Source organism: Cygnus olor, chromosome 6 (assembly GCF_009769625.2).
Source record: "Cygnus olor isolate bCygOlo1 chromosome 6, bCygOlo1.pri.v2, whole genome shotgun sequence".
NCBI classification, from domain to species: Eukaryota; Metazoa; Chordata; class Aves; order Anseriformes; family Anatidae; genus Cygnus; species Cygnus olor.
In genome coordinates this window covers 7322898-7337719 of record NC_049174.1, presented here as the reverse complement: position 1 = coordinate 7337719, position 14822 = coordinate 7322898, and the positions used below count along the sequence as shown (strand labels likewise).

General features: G+C 44.3%; 1 long non-coding RNA gene across 2 annotated transcripts in view; it reads right to left on the bottom strand.

The window, feature by feature from the left end:
• The window catches only part of LOC121072593, a 35922-nt gene that overhangs the window by 14498 nt on the left and 6602 nt on the right, over window positions 1-14822 (bottom strand). For both annotated transcript variants that reach the window (XR_005821331.1, XR_005821330.1), the window contains one exon: window positions 5878-5953. This is a non-coding gene — a long non-coding RNA (uncharacterized LOC121072593). The remainder of the gene's footprint in view (window positions 1-5877; window positions 5954-14822) is intronic.

The following is a 14822-nucleotide window of genomic DNA, read 5'->3' as shown; positions in this document are numbered from 1 at the left end:
TAAACGCTTTGCAGCACTTTCCTGCAGACAGGCCTGTAAGCCAAAGCAATGTACTTACTAAAAACTCCGGTGGGAACTCTGTCTACCTTCACCCAGGCTGAGCTCAGCTTTTAATGTGTTTTGAAAAAGGATTTAAACACATAAATCTGTGGGAACTACAAGAATCATTGTAAAACAGCATGGAATTGAATGGGATTGATCTGGGGAAGTCTGTGAGCTTGTCTAGACTGCAACCCATAATGCTCAGTTCCAAGCGGCAGTTAATAGTGTTATGCTGGGGCTTTTTTTTTATTATTGACCAACTCTATAAAACACTGTTTTTCAGGGAGCTCAGTATACACTCTAAGTAGGCCAGTTTGTAGTCCCAGGCCTCCAGCCCCTTGTTTTCAGTTAAGAAGAAATCCTTTTCTCACATGCAGCAATGCTGACAGCCATGGTTTTCAGTTGCCCGGGAGTGAAACCAGGGGTAGGACCAGGCTACTTCTAAGAAGGCCACAAAAAACAGCTACTAGGTTGTAACTGTCAAGGGACAGGCCAGAAAACTGGCCAATTTTCTAAAAGCTGAAAAAATCAATTTTCAATACTTCTGTTTTCTCAAAATAGAAACGGATGCTATTGTTACCGCCGGGATTAATGGCTGCCCTTCCCTGCCACGCAGCCACCCAACACCCCGAGCCCTTCCAACACGGGGTGCTCGCAGGGAGGAGCAGGGTGACGGTCTCCCTCACCCCCAGTCCCTAACGCCTGGGGAAGGGCTTTTGGACCTGCAACAGTGGGGCTGGAAAACACTGCTGGGGATGCGCTGGCAGCCTGTCACCCTCTCCAAGCACCTCACGCACGGGCACAACGCAGCCCACCCCTGTCCTGCCTTCCTCCAGGCAGAAACTCTCAGAGGGACACCTACCTGGCCTCTGGTGCAGCTGTGTTGTGTATTTGGATGTGGCCATTTCCATCAGAAAGAGAACCAAGACCTGGGCAGCAAAACTCCTGCACCTGTGCTGCATGTTAAGTGGGGGATTAAGACTGTTTGTACCGGGTGGTGTGCTAAACAAGGAGGGACCAGGACTACTTAATTGGCCAGAAGCCACGGGCATGTCAACACTTAAGCTCCACTGTAGTGATTTTCACCCAGCTCTTAGCATATGACCACTGCCCTCCGTGCAATTCTAAGATGGTCCTTGTCCAAAGAGCTGTACAGATGATGAGAAAACAGGTGCAGAGAAATACAGAGGGGGAGGAAGTTACAGCAAAACAACCTTACCAGTGCAGAAAGCAGAGTTATCTCCATCGTTACTTTGCTATTACCAGCACATGCCACAGGGCTGGGAAGCCGGCACAAAGCTGCAAGTGACGGACTAATTGATAAGAGAGTTCTCATGGCACGCCAGCAGATGCAGAGCTTATTGCTTCTGCTACATCAAGCCAGTGCTGTCCTCGATAGGGTTTCTGAGAGAAAATCCTTGCTTTTGATGTCTGCTAGTATCATCCAACAGATCAGATGACAGAGGAATGAAGAATACTAAGCATCACCAGATAAAACAATCAAGAAAATACATGGAGAAAGCAGGACAGACTGACAGCGGGCTTCCTAGCCGGTTAGTTTACAGTTAAACATCAGGCAGCTCTTGTCATTTCTCTTTCTCCCAGTAATTAACTGGGAGAGGGAAATGGGCTAGCAGAGCTCCTCGCAGAGGGCCTTTGTCTGCTCCCTTCTCGGGGGAGGCAGGACCAAGTCCTACAACTTCAGCCCTCTGCCCAGCTAGGTAACAGGACTGCACAGAGAACCACCTTCACCTCTTCGGAAGGACTGGCCGAAACCTGCTCAGTTCTCATTTCATCTGGCAAAAATTGATGGGCCTTGGTCCAATAAGCAATCCCAATGTTTACAAATCACTACAGCATGCCATGGAAGTAAAGCACATCGATCACAAAGCCAGTGAGTTCACATGAGAGGACAGAATCTTTACAAATCCTTTTATTTTTACAACCTTTCAGTAGTAAACCCTTCCCACTAGCCTTACAGACTTGCGCCTAGCATTTTATATGAAGCCAACAGATATGCAGACCACATTGGAAATGGTCTCTCTTACTTCACACTGAAATAACGTTGCACGCTTCTTTTCAAGCTTGAAACCATGAAGAAAGGCTACAAGAGTCTGTAAATGCCATTTGCTCAGCCGCATGCTTTCTGCAGACAGGGATTTTTGTTTTCTCTGGTCTGCTGTGATCCAAGAGGCTCTGAACAAATTCAGACTCAATTTTCCATGGGTGCAGCTTTGCTACCCTATACAGAACGGGGCTCCCAGGGAAGGAGCCTGCTGCAGGCAAGTGGTCACGAATGAAGGGACTCTGCGGGCAAGCAAGGCACATGGCAGACAGCGGTAGACGATGTTATGGATGGGTTTAGGGACCCAGCAACTACAAATTAGAGTACTGTGGCCCTTTACTGATAGCCCTCTGAAAGATATTTATAAAAAGCAGCTGCACTCTCATTAAATGTCATACAGACAGGAAAAAAAAACAACTTCAGATGTGTTTTAAGACCCCAGTTAGCTCATATTGGGCCAGGCTACTTATCTAAAGACTTTAATAAAGAGCATTTATTATACAGGTGATGTTTAAGCCTTTTAATGTTTTACCTACCATGCGTTGATGGATCTGATTAGCTTCTTTTCTCTTTTTTTCCTTTTCATTACTTAGAGATGGAACGTTTGCACTTCATAACAGTTTACAGTTTTGCAGCAAAATGGTGTTTGAGCAGCTTATTTGTGAAGGCTGCATTGAAAATATCAAATGCTTATGACTGTCGTTACATTTGTTCTGTGGTTCTCTTTGAAGATACCAGATTTTTAATAACATTTCTGCATGTATCCTACTCTAGTAGCAGATAAACTACTCTGACAACTAGAAGGTGATGATAGCATTTGCTGAGCAGAAAGCTGTATTAATTTTTAGAGCCACAAAATAGAGAACTGAGCTATACAGATTATGAACTGCTATTATTCAGTACAATAATGCACAAGAGCCACACGCTGTATTGATCAGCAGTTACTGAATCCAGATAATCAGTGGTTGGACCTAGACCTGAGCAGTGACATAATACCCCTGAGATTTGGAGTTGCCTAAAATGATGAAAACATAACTGAGAATTTTGCTACTTTGAATTTTTTTTTCAAGTATTTTGAGACCCTCATTAAAGAAGCTTTTTAAACACAGAAGTTTTTAAATAATGAAACTGAGAGGACATATTGAGAGCACTTTTCGAAAATTTAGCCCCTTGTTGTCTCTATTACAGCAGTCCTAAAATTCTTAGTAAAACCATAGGCCTGACCATCCTAAAATACTCCAAGTTTTGCTTTTAATTCATATCCGAGTTCGTGGGTTAAGAGCCACCTCAGTTTAAGGCAGTTTCATACCTTCTTCTGTTACAAATGCTGCTTGTGTTCCAGCTGATAGCAGACACGGTTCCCCAAACAGAGATAGAGCAGAGTAAACTCCTCACACACAAACATGTTACACGACCACACCAACCCACATTTCCAACCACATACGAGCCAGTCTTTATTTGAAGAAACTTCAGCCCATACCAGTGTTTGCCTCTCCTGGGATAACCTCATCTTAAAAACAAACTACAGCCAAAACAAGCAGCACTCCTGCTGTTCACACAGGCCTGTATCTCCCAAAGCTGTAACCCAAAGCCAACAAAGCAGCACTGCTTCCCAGGAGTCACAGCCTGCTCACACACTCAGAAAAACAAATGTAAAAACAAAGTAAAAACACCAGTTGGTGGCATACACCCAGACAGCACTAACCCTCCTATACAGCACAGCACAGACGTTTGGAAGCCGCAGGACATTTCTGCTTTCTTTTTCATTTGAAGAATTTGTTTCCTCTCTTTCCCAAAAAGCAGCTTACAGTACCAGACGACAGTCTGAGCAAGTGAGAGTGGGGAGCTGCAGCCATAAAGCCGGAGCAGTCACCCAAAGGGAAGCGCTGTCTGGGGTCAGAGACCAAGTCCCGGCCTGGAGCAGCTTCCACCTTTAGTGTCTGCTCCCCAGCCCTTGCCTCACACAAAACTCTCTCCTGCTAACTATCTCGTATCATATGTTAAACCAGCTTTACACTTGCCTTTAGTATCCTCTGCGAGACGCTGCTTTGGTACAGGTAATATAATTTTTTTCCAGTAACAATTTTTGTCCCAGATGGATGAAGCATCACTTAAATTCTGCAGCCTGTAGTCAGCAAGAAAGACTTTGGAACAGAGTCTCCCACTTGTGACTTTCCCCAAAGTCATGTTTACTGTGTGCCCTCTAGCTCAGACCCCTGACAGTGACAGCCCAGACAGGCATTAGAGAATTACAGAATATCTTGGGTTGGAAGGGCCCTTAAAGCCCACCCAGTTCCAACCCCAGGCTGTGGGCAGGGACACCTCCCACCAGACCAGGTTGCCCAGGGCCCCATCCAGCCTGGCCCTGAACACCTCCAGGGATGGGGCATCCACAGCTTCTCTGGGCAACCTATGCCAGGGCCTCACGACTCTCTGAGTAAAGAATTTCCTCCTAACATCTAAACTAAATCTCCCCTCTTTTAGTTTAATTTCCCCTTGTCCAATCACTATCTGCCCGTGTAAGTTGCTCTCCATCTTTTCTATAAGCCCTCTTTAAGTACTGAAAGGCTGCAATGAGGTCACCCTGGAGCCTTCTCTTCTTCAGGCTGAACAACCCCAGCATGCATGCACTGATGGCTCATGTCAAGCTTTTCGTCCACAAGAACCCCAAGTCCTTCTCTATAGGACTGCTCTCAAGCAATTCTTCACCCAGTCTGTGCTCATGTCCCCGATTGCCCCAGCCCAGGTGCAGCACCTTGCACTTGGACTTGTTGAACCTCATTAGGTTCACATGGTCCCACTTCTCCTGCTTGTCCGGGTCCCTTTGGATGGCATCCCCTCCTTCTATTGTATCAACCGCACCACTCAGCTTGGTGTCATCTGCAAACTTGCTGAGGGTGCGCTCGATCCCACTGCCTATGTTGCTGATAGATATTAAACAGTACTGGTCCCAGGACAGACCCCTGAGGGACACCACTCATAACCAGCTTCCACTTGGACATAGAACCATTGACCACCCCTCTCTGGGTGCTGCCTGCAAGCCAATTCCTTATCCACTAAATGGCCCACCCTTCAAATCCGTATCTTTCCAATTTAGAGATCAGGATGCCATGTGGTACAGTATCAAAAGCCTTACAGAAGTCTAGGGAGATGACATCAGTCAGTCTGCCCTTGTCAACTGATGCAGTTGCTCCATCATAAAAGGCTACCAGATTGGTCAGGCACAATTTGCCCTTGGTGAAGCCATGCTGGCTGTCTCAGGTCACCTCCTTGTCCTACATGTGCCTTAACACTGCTTGCAGGAGGATCTGCCCAGGCACAGAGGTGAAGCTCACCACTCTGTAGTTCCCTGGATCTTCCTGGGGTACCTCTGATCTGTCCCAGTCCAGCTGCTGTTACAACCTCCCACTTTTTGTCCCTGTACCCTCAGAGCCAGCAGGATCTGAAACTTAGCTTAGCTCTAAGTATTTCACATCTACTGAATAGAAAGAAAATCCTCTGGCACTTCGAACAGTTGATCTCCCTGGTAAATCAGAGACTAGAGCCAAAAGCTTTCAGGCTAGAGCATGATCTTGCACAACTGGCCCCTGTATCAGTTCAGATCTCCATGAGTTGTCACAGAGCTCCCAGTTCCTCTGTTTGTTCCCAAAATTATGAATTCTGCTACTCTGGAAAATCCTGACTGTGCCTATGGGTGACATTAGAGTTTTTGAGCTTTCAGCTCCTCATGGGCAAAATATCTCATTCAGATAACTGTTAATTTCACTCACCTCAAAATCTTTTCTGCAAGAAGCTGTTAAATTGCTGACCTTCATTTTATCAGTGATATTTGTCTTCAGTCCACAACTGCAAGGAGAATAGAATCAGAAAAGATTTTATTAAGAACACATACACACAAACAAGCACGTATTTAGCCAAGACTTTTCTACTGAGTCAGCTCTAGGGTGAAGAAACCAATAAATGTTTTCCTCTATCTGCATTAGGAACTGCATCCTTCTGCACGTTACCCCAAGACAGTTGCTCCTGAGCTTCTATTCTCCTGGTTTTTTTTTATCCCATAAAAACAGATTATTTGCTTTTGTAACTAAATTTTAATGTAACAAGAAAGGAATAGAAAGTATGGTTATTAATCTCCATGTGAAATGAAACCACTAATGATAGCTTCCCTTCACTAAACCTGCCCATTACCTCCACTTGGACACTGCAGTAGCAACCACTCCCTAAGGGACAGCCAAACTGTTTACCATGTTTATTTAATAACATTCCCACTCTTATTTACATTTTAAACAATGAAGTTAGCATTCATAAGAGCACAGAAAGCTGAAGCGGTCTCATTAGCTCATTTTGCTGAGGAAAGTGTAAGTAAGCATCAGCAGCGCAATATTTTCTCTAGTAGCAATCTCCATGGACTACCTTTCTACCACAGGCTTTTGAAGGGTGCTGTTCACATAGGTTTTTAAACATGACCACTTATTTGAAATACTCCTTCTGAGACAACATACCTGACACACTGCATCACAAGGCTTGTCATTTTGTTTTCTTTAATGTTTAAATACGCCTTGGAAAGCATTTCAAGAATTCCTTTTACGGCACTTTTAAACTAAATACTTTAATTAGATTAGAAATTGAAATTAACATATAGAACAACAACAGAATCTCCAAGAAATTTAACAAACTCATTTACTGCTTTTTCTAATCTCAGAATAATGCAGATCCCTCAAAACGGCAATTCCCTGAAATCTATTCATAGCTCTGCATGAACAATTTAACTTCTTGGGTTTGGGTAGAGGGGGAGCTGCTTCTTCCTTTTCTTTCTCTTTCCTTTATTACTGGTTATTTTTACCATCTATTTCCCTTTTTAAAACACCTGCCATAAATCTCTGAAAAGAGTTAGTGAAGTTAACACATCTTCAATGCCAGTTTTGTGCACTGGAAACATCCTGACTCTTCAGGAAACCTTGCAAATAATAATCAGGTACAATGTGATTTGAGGGCAGTCTAACACCAGCCCATCTCTGCTGCCCCTGTGGCCCGGCCACCGCAGGACACAGACACATTCCCCGCAGGCCAGCACAGGGGTGCTCCAGCAGCGCCAGCTCTGCCCAGCCCTTCACCATGCTCCCAAAGGAGGAAGCAGAGCTCATCTTCTTGGGCATCTCTTCTCCATCTTCTCTAGGTGGGAGGCAATAGGAAATCAGAGCATTTTCAGGAGTATAAAATAACTTTCATTTTATTAAAAATAAAAAAACACAGCCTTTTAGGAGGCCTCTTTAAAGCCTCTTGAGAAGGCATAGTTTAAAAGGCATCTTTAAAAACAGATAATTGGGTGCTATTAAAATTACATCCCATGACACGAAAGGGACTCAAAATCTCATTAACACTGAGAAAATTTATTTCCCTGTTGCAGGAGCAAGATTGCCTACCTGCAAGGGGCACCACCCCTCTTCCAAGAAGGAGGACAGGGGCAATGAAGAGGGCACAAGTCTGGCACAGTCTCACTCCCCTTTCCCAGATGGCACAGAAGTCCAGGGGAAGCTGCACGACAACCCCTTCCAAGGCCCAGGTCATACAGGGATGTTTTCTTGTGGCAAAAAGCTAGCCAAAGCTGCATTTTAACTAACAGCACCCAGTGATACTACTGGCTGATTTTTATAAAGAATTGGCCTCAGGGCTTTAGTGCAACTGGAGCCAAATTGCACAGCAGTGGTGAGGGAGATGCAAGTATTGAACTGTACGAGACTGGGAAAAAGCCAGGGGTAAAGGGAAGTGACAGCACCACTAAGCCCGAGGCACTGCTGATTTTAAAGGTCTAGCAGAATCTGTACATCAGTGACCCTGGGTGAAAAGCATTATACAGACTTCAGAAATTTTCATTGGCCACGGAATTGTGTAAAAATAACCATAAATGCACCTTTGCTACTGCCTTCTGCCTGGTGTTTAGGTAGCAGTCCCCAAACCATAATCTTGCCACTCTGAATCAAGTTAATACGGCAGACAGAGAAAGCGCAGAGAGCTAGGTTGTGCCCCCTGCTGCTCTGAGTCAACACGCTCCTCTGAGGTCAGGCATCCTCTCAGCAGTTAGAGATGCTGGTGATGCAGCAGGCCTGTGCAGCACTCGCTCCCTTGCGAGAGATTTGTGTTCATTTACATTTGGGAGACACAAGCAGCAGGAGAAAACAGAGACTTGCTCCAGGTCTGTGGAAGCAGGGAGAGGGCGAGTGCTGATGGATGCTTGGGAGGCTCACACCTGCACCCTTGTTAAGGAAGGCGAGACCGAGACGTCCCGTCACATGCAGTGTCCTCCACACTCAAGCAACCACTACAGGTTCTGTCCTGACAACATCCTGACCTGAAAACGCAATTAAATATTCTGAAGATTTGAAAAAACAAAGACTTAAAGGAGTGGACCAAGAATGATACAATATAGCCTCAGATGACTGTTTTTCTCCCTTGGCTGCTCTATTTAATATGAAACATTAAAAAGAAGTGAATGAAACTATAGTTTGATTGCATCAAGGTGGAATGCCACAAAAAGTAGTTTGGGAAAGAAAAGAAGGTGGAAAAAAACAGTTTGAAATTTAAGTTCCTGCACCACCTACTATCAGTGACAAGAAACAAGATGTTTTTATAGATGTAATGTCAAACGTTGGCTTTTCTCACCTCAAAGAATGAACAGTTGCAGTGTTCAGCTTGCTAGATCACTATCTAGAAACTGGTGTTTGGAAGTATTTACATCACTTTTGTTCAGTTTATTAGTGAAGACATTGTTTCTAGTGTCTCTTTTATAGGGTCATCTAAGTTTAAGAAAATCAAACATTCCTCCCTCTTTTGTTTCACGCATCAGCCCTAATAGGGATCAAAGAACTAACAGTGGATTCTTCTTGCTAGTGGGGAATTTGCATCTGAGTTCTCAAAAATGTGGACAGAAGCAGCAAGTGGAAGCATACTCATGTCTGGTAATTGCTTATTTTGATTTTTCTTTTTCCTCTTTTATTTAAATAGGAAAAAAAAGAAAAAAAAAAAACAAAACAAAAGCAACAAGACCCAGAGAAAGAATAAAACCCGACCCTCTGATTTTGGCAGCTGCAACTGCAGAAAGAGACCCATTAGCAACAAAGTGAAGCATGCGATTCTCCCTTGGACAGGGCAGCGCAATGCTAAGCAGAGGTTTCACCACATCTCCCTGACATTCTTCCTCCCTCCCAAGCCAGGCTGTGCAGTCCAAGACCTGCTCAGCTCTTGCCAGGAGACTCTAATCACTGAAGGATTTATTTCAGTGATCAGGCGGTTCTCATCCAGAGGCAAGCTTTTGTTTGTGAAACCTGAAGAGTGGTCACTCAATTCCCCATGCATCGGCTGCATCCAAGAGAAATTCTTAATACATCCCCAAGCGCTGTTGCTCCAGCTGAGCAAAGGCAGGTTCTGCACACCTCATCTCTTGAGCATGATGCTGAGGTTCAGTTTTACTGGAAAACCTCCTGAAAGCATGAAGAAATTGCTGAAACATGCCACCAGGGACTATAGCTGCTAAAGGAGCGCATCAGATCCAACTTGTAACAATACAATGCATAATGCAATGAACAATGAATGATTTCAAGAAGTCAGACATTTTCTTTAAAATCTTCAGTCTCTAAAATATCAAAAGGAATCGACTGAGTGCATTTCATAAATCATGCATTTCAAGACACAAGCTCTGGGTCCATTTTTAAGACCACTTTTCTTGCCAATGGCATACCATAGGAATTCATGTATAATGCTTATGTCCAAAACTGAGTTTGAATGACCTTTATCAGTCATGTAGTTTATCGCCATTTATACTGTAAGTCATGTCTAGTACTGACAAGGGTGAAGTAAACAGCTTTGCTCTAAGAAAAGTGCAAAGTAAGTGCTCAGACCTCACTTCGGAATTCGGATCAACTCCATAATGAAGGCCTGCAAAATAACTTTTACCCAAGTCTATCCACCGCATACCATACATGTCCTCATATGGAAGTGGGCTGCATCTTATCTACATGGATTTACTGTCATGAGCTACTATATTTGCCATCCTATGCTGTCTGGCAGCATCTGCAACAACAGTTTGCAGAAAGTGATCCCAGGATGACGCTGTTTCTTCAGATGTTTTTTTTCTGCACTTAGATAGTGACATTGTGAAGAACATCAGTTTAGCTGCCCCTTGCACCAGAGCCTACCTACTGAGCAGCCTAGTGGAGAGGAGAGAAATAACATACAAGAAAGGAGGGGAAAGACAAACTAATTACTTTTGAAACCATACTAATAATAACAGTATCTTCATGGACTCACTTCTCCTGGTCCCATTTGTCTCTTAGAGATGAAGTAAGGAGTTACACACTTCTCTGTGAGCCCGCATCTGGCACAATGCACGCTTCTGGCCTGGAATAATTCACCCGGGACACATTGAGGACACATTTGTGACTGCCATGTCCCTGCCCTGTAACAGGAAGTCTCCCTGACAATGTGAAGGGTAGATAAGGACAGATGGAGCAGAAAGAATGGAGATGTAAATGGACTTTCCCACAAAACCCCAGAGAATTAGAGCGAGGACTTTTTGTATGGAAAGCAGTGAGAAGAAAAAGAGAATGTCCTGCTTTTCCTGTCCCACAAGGGCCGTGGGATGGGGAGGGGGAAAGCAGAGAGAGTGTTTAACCGGAGCAACATTGCAGCAGAATTCCCTGTGGCTGAGGAGGAAGGCAGCAGCAGGCCGTGAGAAGGACATCTGAGAAGTCCCCCAGTATAAGCAGTGACAGGAAAACCCTTCACAAGTGACTGAAAGAAAAACCTGAGTTCTGAAGGACACAGAAACAGATAAAGGGCATTCTTACTAAAAGGTATGAAATATGCACATTCAACAACAACAAAAATCAGTAACAGGGTTACTCCCATTACTACAGCCTCAAGGCTATAGTTACTCAAGTACACAGAATTTACCAAGATTATTTCATTGATACAGTACTTGATCAGTAATTCAATTACCATGCACAAGCCTACATCAAACAGCTACACATGCAGAAGATATCCTTGGCATACTTCCCAAAACCAAACATTCATGCATCTTTCATATGCCCAATATAATTAAATTTCCGTGTACATGTAGCAGAACAAGCACTTTAAGTAATAGGACGTAATCCTAGCAGTTTTTCCTTTACCAAAAAAAAAAAAAAAGGACTCCACTCCACAGAAGAAAAAGCAAGCATAGGAAGAGAGACAAACAGAGGCATGAGAACATATGATGAACTTTTACGATATGATGCACTCCATGATTCTATGAATTTCACTCCTGGGAATGAGAACTGATCCAAAGCCTGCAACAGAGCATGGCTATCCTCCCACTGCACTGGCATAAGGTTCTGTGCCCCATCAACAAGTCTGTGAGAATCCAATGTCCTGTGTACCCCTGTGACTCTCCCCAGGGTCCCTGGTGATCTGCAGTGCCTCTGCCCTGCAGCCCTGCTCTACATTGCTTCATCCTCACCTGATCTCAGGCACCCCCAGCTCTGCATGTGCTTTGGCTGGACTCCTTTGGGTGACATCCAAGTCACAGATAAAGGGAAGAAGGAGCAGCAAGATGCAGAATTAAGGCTTACGTTACTACTCCCTTCCTCAAAATGTCAGGCCAGCCTATTTCAACCTCACCATGTCTTACGTTCTTTATTGAGTTAAATTCTTGCCAAAAAAAAAAAAGCATTAGATTTCCATCTAGCTATAGTAAACAGTGATTTATTTGATACACATTTTATTTTAGCGACACTACATCGGGCAGTTAAAATTTAATGGGAATGTCCTCCTCCAAACTCTTCCCATCTGGATTATATAATCTTTAATATCAGGCCTTAGTCCACCAATCTGTGGGCCTGAAAGTGGTTACACTACTTTCATCCAATGAACTAAATCTTCTCTTTACCTTTTCTTTAGGGTTTATTTTCTCTCCCTACTCCCACTCCCTCCATAATGCAAAGAGTGAGCAGAGGGTTAACAATAATGAAAATGTGCATGTAATACTAATAAAAACCTTTGGTTTTAAAGGCCACACTTGATAAAAATTTATAAGGGCTGAAGTGCTCATAAATTTTACAACCTACTACACATTTGCAGATTTATATACATAAAAAGGGCCCAGTCATCCACGTAGCTGAATAGGCTGATGGTTTTGTATGTACAGCCCCCGTTAAGCAGACCACTTGTTCAATATTGCCTGTGACTATGGGAGGTATCTACAGCCCTATTTGTTTCCAGATAATTACATGCACTACTGTAGTCAGGGAGCTGGACCATCGAGAGCATCTTTTCCTCTGTCTCGCTTGAGTGACCTCTTCACTAAACACAGCGTGGGCGACAAGACTGAGCTCCCAGTAAGGTCTGTGGTGATCTTCCAGGCCCAGAGGTAACCTCCACTTACACACGGGTGCCCTGGCTGGTCTGCTCATTGCCACAGGAGCTCACAAAGGCTCCCACCTCCCTGGTTTCCTGGTCTAAACCAGGACTGTCTCAACAGGAAAAATCAATGATTACACCAGGAATTTTAAACTACCTACTTAATTTCATCATCCTGCAGAAACCTGCCTCAGAGCTACTGCTAGCTGAAGAATACGTGGTTATTAGGGGAACAGACTAGATGTGCTATCTGCTCTCATTATATTTTGCAGGGGTCTTAGACAATATTAAACGCAGCATTTTGGAGTCACACTTCAGTGTATGCCCATGCAATGTTCTCCTCCAGGCAAATCTATCGTGTGCTGTAACGGCAGCAGTGCAAAGGCTTTGAAACGCCAGGCCCAAGGAGCACCACTGTGACTCAGAACAAACACTGGTGGAGCTAGCACACACACCAGCTTCTCCAGAGCAAAAGAAATGAAATCAGTGCTGCAGAAAAAGCTGCTGGGGGGAAATTCCTTCCTTACAAAGGAACGTTCTTCCTTTGCAAGCTGTTTGGTAGCCTTAACCATGAGTGTTGTCCCTTCAGAATTCCCCCAAGTCCTCCCCCTTTCACTACTGACTGTTTTGTTAACCACACAAAGATCTGATGCTTCTCTTTGTCTTGCTGTGTGCTTGCCAGCCAAGACATCTGATGGCACTGACTTCTGTCAGGTACATGAGACACCATTTCTGGTTGGCAAGCTTCAATACTCCTTTTCCCTTAACGCTCTCCTTTAGTCTCCAAGCAAAATGCTTGGTGCATTCCTATGCCAGGGAGATACTGCTGGGAAGAGCAAGGACTCCAAACTACCATAACCTCAGAACTTTTGTTAAGCAAAATGATTCCCTTTGTGAATCTATATGGCGCATCTGTAGAATGGGTATAATCATTCCTTAATGGGCATAATCCTACCAACTATTCCTGGTCTCCTCAGACTATAATGAAGACCCCTAGGTAATTAATATAGGCTACCCATACAATATTTACATGTCTAGAACAAGTGGAGAGAATCACAGTAAAATTTATTTCACCTCATATTCAGCCCTTCCTGTGAAAACCCTGCCTTCAAGGGATTTTTGTCTCCAAGCTTTCAAACAGTTTTTTTTTTTCCGCCATTGCTATTCTAGCTACTAGAAAGGCAGTAATCAGTTCGTTAGCAGGGTTCACAAGGATGACCCCACTGTCACCTTTGCTTTCTGTTTTGCAAAGGCATGGTTCAAACTGTGTGCACCTTGCCTCCAAAGAAGCCCAGACACACTGTATGAAGTTTGACAGATGCAACAGCGCAGTGATAAGACCTGCATCTTCTTTCAATTTCACAGGCAAGAGCTAAATTAGTGGCCCAAACCCAGAAAGCACTGCAGGCAGAACGAGGACCAGATGGGGGTAACAACCTAATTTAATCTTAATCCTCCGTCCTTGCCCCACACATCATGCTGCTGTACAGCAATGCTGCCCCAAAGTTTTCATGCAGTTGTGCTGTAAACAGACAGATGAAAACCACCCCCCAGATGGATGCAAAGAGCCAGGAAAAAGTAAGGTGTGCTATTTGTGTTTTACTGTGGCCTTTGTACCCCAGCTCAGCCTGCAGCAGTGGTATCACACACATGTGTGCCAGCAAACAGGAGCAAAGAGCTTGCTGCAGCACAGACAATGGAAACAGAGCAGGAGCCAGCAGGAACTACCCAGGCTGATATGCTCCCTGCAGACACTGGAGTACAATCAAGACCCTATTTCTTCTTCACCAAGTGAAATCTGACAAAGTAGGAGGAGCTTGGCCATGAACAGATAAATGAGAAGACACAAACATGGTGGCATTGATAACTGTACCTACCAAACTCAACTACAGCAACAAAATATTGCCTCTGCTCTTGCGAGCTGCTGGTAATGCAAATGGAGCCAGCTAACAGAAGTCCCAGGGGTGCAAGCTGATAACACATATCCCTGTACAGCAGATGCACACACTGAGGTCAGCACTACCTTGCGTCCCATAGAGTGCCACCACACTCTCCAAGGAAAACAACCCCATCACATGTAAAAAGGAAGGATAGCCTCTCTCTCCTGAAGTATTTTTAAATGGCTTACTTACCACATGGCTTGGATTCATTCAGAACATCTGGGTGATGTCTAATTTCAGGCTTCCTCTGAGAGCTCCCCATCTCCCTCCCTGTGGCAACTGCTCCACACAGATTTGCAGCAGAGTGTTATCTGTCATACTCGGGGTTACAAGTGGTTGTAAAGGGGCAGAAGTTTCACTCAGCAGCCAGTTTCACTCTGCAG